The 5,533-nt window shown below is 45.3% G+C and overlaps 1 protein-coding gene across 1 annotated transcript in view; it reads right to left on the bottom strand.

Annotated features, from left to right (window-relative positions):
* Positions 1-5,013, bottom strand: part of LOC111239793 (sodium channel protein type 4 subunit alpha B-like) — a 23,525-nt gene extending 18,512 nt beyond the window's left edge. Inside the window, exon 1 of the mRNA XM_022769700.1 lies at positions 4,932-5,013. The gene's annotated coding sequence lies outside the window, so the exon portion shown is untranslated. The remainder of the gene's footprint in view (positions 1-4,931) is intronic.
* Between the last annotated feature and the right edge of the window lie 520 nt (positions 5,014-5,533).

The following is a 5,533-nucleotide window of genomic DNA, read 5'->3' as shown; positions in this document are numbered from 1 at the left end:
CACACACACACGCGCCCTCGCACACACACACACACACACACACACACACACACAGACCTCTGACAAAAACAAGAGAACTGAATCAAAGAACTGTTGTTTGTTTTTTGTTCAACTTGGACTGAACCTCATGCGAGTCTGTAACTACAGTCTGAACCATGTGACTGTAACTACAGTTCAGTGGATAAAACTCCTGTTCAATCAACTTAGACTAGATTCCTGTACTGGGAGCTGTACTGGGAGCTGTACTGGGAGCTGTACTGGGAGCTGTACTGGGAGCTGTACTGGGAGCTCTGGTCCTGTTCCTCTTGTTATGTGGATTTATTGGATTTGAACTCTCTTTGTTAAAACGAGTCATCATCAGTCTACTGAGCGTGTGGGCGGAGCTACAGGACAGAACGTAGTCAGCTTGGGAGAAGTATACTAACATAGAACCAGAGAGAACCATGCAGCCTGCTGGACTGGACTGATCATCACAACCACATCTCTCTCTCTCACTGAGCCAGGTTTATCAACATCAGAGACTGACAGGCAATCAGGTGCAGCGCTGTTCAAAGTCACACACACACACACACACACACACACACACACACACACACACACACACACACACACAGTCTTGTCTCTGGTGTCTTCAGCGTTGCCAGGGTTGACCCCACCCTTGCGTTGCCATGGCAGCAGCAGCTGTTCCGAGTCTTCAGTTTGACCCTCCAGTGTAAAGTTACAGAGAGTACGATGACCCAGCTCATTCCTATACACACACACACACGCACACACACACACACACACACACACACACACACACACACACACACACACACACACACACTTCATTCCTCTCTAGGCTCCTACATGATTTTCTTTCAGACCCTCCTCACCTTCCTCTGATCAACCGCTGACCTCCTCTCCTCTCCTTATCTCCTCTCCTTGTTTGGTCTACTTGTTTCCTCTCCTTGTCTAACCTATGTAGAGAGGGTAGACAATCAGTCACCGAGGTGTTTGGAGACATAGCTCCAGAGGGAGGGGGCAGTTAGGTGATGGGGTGAGGTAGGGCGGGGTTAGATGATGGCTCATGAAGATCACACTGGGCACTGATTTGATGTGGGTGGGGCAGTAGGTTGGAGTGGAGTGAGAGCAGCTGATCTTTCCACCATGAAGTGGAGGAGGAGTTGGAGATGGGGCATTTGTTGGTGCTGTTGAACTGAGATGTGACTTGAGGGCAGTACAGGCATGAAGAAGGTGGAGGAGGATGAGGAGGGAAGTGTTGCCTGAATCATCAGTTGATGGTGATGATGGTGTTTGTGATTCTCACTGAGTCACTGAAAGGTCAAAGTCCACACGAATAATCTAACTGAAATTGATTTTTTACATCTTGTTCCTTTAAATCAGAGAAGAAACACAGTGCATTCTGGGATGTTTGCACATAATCATTGTTTATAGAAACTGAATCTGATGAGTTCATCGATTGATCAGTTAAACATTAAACGAATTGATCACTGTGACTTATGTGACTGATCTGAATACTGTTATTGATAAGAGATGATTTAACACCAGTGATGTTACAGTGTATGAAGAGCAGCTCATATAAACACTGTAAAACTTTAACTCATGATTTATCAAATTTATTACTTCAGATATGATCCTCTTCACCTGTCTGTCTGTCTGTCTGTCTGCCTGCCTGTCTGTCTGTCTGTCTGCCTGCCTGTCTGTCTGTCTGTCTGCCTGCCTGTCTGTCTGTCTGTCTGCCTGCCTGTCTGTCTGTCTGTCTGCCTGCCTGTCTGTCTGTCTGTCTGCCTGCCTGTCTGTCTGTCTGTCTGCCTGCCTGTCTGTCTGTCTGTCTGCCTGCCTGTCTGTCTGTCTGTCTGCCTGCCTGTCTGTCTGTCTGTCTGCCTGCCTGTCTGTCTGTCTGTCTGCCTGCCTGTCTGTCTGTCTGTCTGCCTGCCTGTCTGTCTGTCTGTCTGCCTGCCTGTCTGTCTGTCTGTCTGCCTGCCTGTCTGTCTGTCTGTCTGCCTGCCTGTCTGTCTGTCTGTCTGCCTGCCTGTCTGTCTGTCTGTCTGCCTGCCTGTCTGTCTGTCTGTCTGCCTGCCTGTCTGTCTGTCTGTCTGCCTGCCTGTCTGTCTGTCTGTCTGCCTGCCTGTCTGTCTGTCTGTCTGCCTGCCTGTCTGTCTGTCTGTCTGCCTGCCTGTCTGTCTGCCTGTCTGTCTGCCTGCCTGCCTGCCTGTCTCTCTGTCTGTCTGCCTGTCTTTCTCTCTCTCTCTCGCTCTGGTTCCCACAAATATTAGGCTACAGCCAGCTAAAAACAGCAAAACACACACACACACACACACACACACACACACACACACACACACACACACACACACACACACACACACACACACACACACAGGCGTTGCAGAGTGAAGGTGTTGTTCAGGTCATTAAAGACAAGCTCTTCATCGTCTCCTCTTCTCCTCTTTCTCAATGCTGCCTATTTCATTTCTCAACACTCATCATCATCATCATCATCATCATCATCATCATCATCATCATCATCATCATCATCATCAAAACAGTGAGTGGCTCATGTTCACAAACTGTGGCAGCTCTCCCGTGGTAATTACCATGGCTACTAGCCAATGGCTGCAGACATGTAATCATGGACAACAGCAGGGACCACAAACAGCAGCAGATGATGTGTCACCTCTGCACTGACCAGAGTTACTTCACTTCTGGACAGTTACAGGTGTAATGTCACAGCAGATGTCAGCTGTCATGGCGTATTGATAGGGACTACAAACAGCATCAGTCATTGTGGCATCACGCCAGAGGCCGAGGCACAAAAGGTGGCAGCTACTGTGACCACAAACATCGGTCGTTACGTTTCCACTACTACACCGATGAGATCTGTCTCACTCCACCTGACCAACTGCCCCACCCACATCAAATCATGTAGGGAACTATCCTGTCTGAGTCCAGAGGGATCTTCATGAAGCATCAGTAACTACTCTCTGCCCGCTCCCCGACATTCACGAGCTCAGAGTCATCTAACTGCCCCTCCCTCTCAGTGAGTCATGTGACTGTTCAACTGTAAACTCAGCTTTAAACTGGTTTTAACATTTGATACTGAAGTGTATTATCCACTTCATTTCCTTCTATTTCAACATTCTAAATTGTTGTATGTTCTTCTTCTTCTTCTTATGTATGTTTTATCCTAAAGTTCAAGAAGGCTGTCAATTAAGACTTTGTCAAAGGTTTCCTTGAACCACCCATTATAAGTTGAGTTTAAGGAATGTGCATTAGGGGGTAAAACTGTTTACACATCGGTTTTCTGTTACATACGGTACGAGAGACTCAGGATGTGGGTTTTTGCTGGCCTAAAAGGGCAAAGGCCAGAGACCAGAGGCCGTAGACCAGATGTGGTCGACCATTTGGGTGAAAGCTTCTTCTTATAGGAAGAAGTGCACATTCCAAAGGTGGGTTGAGGCAGATAAATAGAGGGGTTGTGAGACGGTGGAGGAGAGATCTCACATTGGCAGAGATGCTCCAGGATTCGGCATTTTTGACACTGTTTCTTTCTTGTAAATAAACTTCTTTTGGATTGCAAGTACAGACGTGTCAGCGGTGATCACTTCTTCACATCAGCACCTCAAGATACCACAATTCCTAATTTGTTTTTACTGTTTATTATCCAGGACGTAAAGTGTCTTATCTTCAAAGCACTAGTGCAAACAGCAGCATCCTCAGCAGGTGCCTCATCAGTCCTGGCTCACCTTGCTCACCTTGCCCACGTATGTGACAGAACAAATGTTTGTGGGAAACCAAAGTCATCAGTTGATGACTCATCACGGAGTTTACTGAATCTGATGTTACACATGAAGAGGATGCCTGTCATCAGAGGTCAACAGGCTAGCTGTTAGCCACCAACTGTTCTCTCATGTATTGAGCAGGTTGAGTTTAAAGCATAAACTTCAATGTTTAAATACTGGATTAAGTAAATGATATCAGAGTCGGTCTCTATAATTTCTCTGATAACAGATGGAGGTCTTTAAAAAGTCAGTCAAAACCTTAAAAATAAAAAAGTCACATTAACTTCTGCTGTCGTACATAAAGATGGAAAAATGCTAAATTATGTGAATTATTTCCTGACGTCACTCAGTGAGTAGAGTGCATTCAGTTTTCTCATTAAACAGAGCACAAGACATTAACACATTGATATTAATGAAAAGTCTCAGTTAAAGATCTGAAAACATGTTTCTCTGCTGATAAATATCAACATGTATGAACACATGAACACATGAACACATGAACACATGAACACATGAACACATGAACACAAGACTGATCAAACATGTTACTACAGAAACATTCATGATGTTAAAATCGTCTTACTGTGTTCAGCTGCTGTTGGTTTGTTCACTGCTTTAAAACTGAAGGTGTGTGTGTGTGTGTCCGTCACTAACATGTCGTTGAGCCTCTTGTCTTTGTGATAACAGGCGCCACACAGAGACTCACTGAGACAAACTGCATTAACATCACTCACATTCATCTCCTTTTTCACCACAACATGTCACCACATAAAATTCTTATCTTCAAACTTTAAATAAAAGTAAAGACCAGAATCAGATGTTGTTGAGGCCAAGCCTCTCAGTTACTGTTGACATTTTTAAATCATATTCAACTAAGTTTAACCCTTAACCGACACGCAATGTTCAGTAAATATACATTTCTTCAATGCTGCAGTTTACACAAGAAGAAGAAATAAAAAGTACAGCACAAGTCGAGTCAAGTCAAGTGCAATGAATGAACAGAGCTGTCACACGTCAAATCTCCTACTCAGAACCATTCACTGGTTTTAATGAAAGGACTGGAGATGTCTGATTGGTCCAGATTCAGGACAACCAAACACAGAAGAAGAACTGACACAGGTTCTCTAAGACGCTGTAATCACCTACCTGGCAAGAACCTGGAGAACGGAGAAAAGGTGTACCGAGGAGAGTTGGAGCTGGTGAAGCTAAGCTAAGTCTAAAATGAAACAGCTGGTTTATCAAACGCTGACATTGTCTTTCTCTCAGAGAGACAGACAGGTAACTCATGAAGCTGTCTGTCTGTCCTGTCGCACTGCCTTCATACTCACACACACACACACACACACACACACACACACACACACACACACACACACACACACACACACACACACACACACACACACACACACACATGCATAGCTGTTATCAGTGTTGTTGTTCCTGCAGAGTGTGATGTTGTGTCACTCTGATAGAGAAAAGTCCTGCTGCTTTTAATGCACCAACACACACTTGTGTGTGTGTGTGTGTGTGTGTGTGTGTGTGTGTGTGTGTGTGTGTGTGTGTGTGTGTAACTGTAGACCACAGAATGTTGTTGGACGCAGTCAGAGACGCCCGGCATTTCCTCTCTCTCTGTCAGCTCAACACGCTAAAATAAAACGATGTGTGTGTGTGTGTGTGTGTGTGTGTGTGTGTGTGTGTGTTGGGAGAAGTTTGTCCTCAGGGCTTCCTGCCACAAAGCCTTACTG

The sequence above is a fragment of the Seriola dumerili genome, unplaced genomic scaffold, assembly GCF_002260705.1.
Source record: "Seriola dumerili isolate Sdu_G_001 unplaced genomic scaffold, Sdu_1.0 BDQW01004506.1, whole genome shotgun sequence".
NCBI classification, from domain to species: Eukaryota; Metazoa; Chordata; class Actinopteri; order Carangiformes; family Carangidae; genus Seriola; species Seriola dumerili.
The sequence above is the reverse complement of the archived record's forward strand: the minus strand, read 5'-3'. Positions and strand labels throughout refer to the sequence as shown.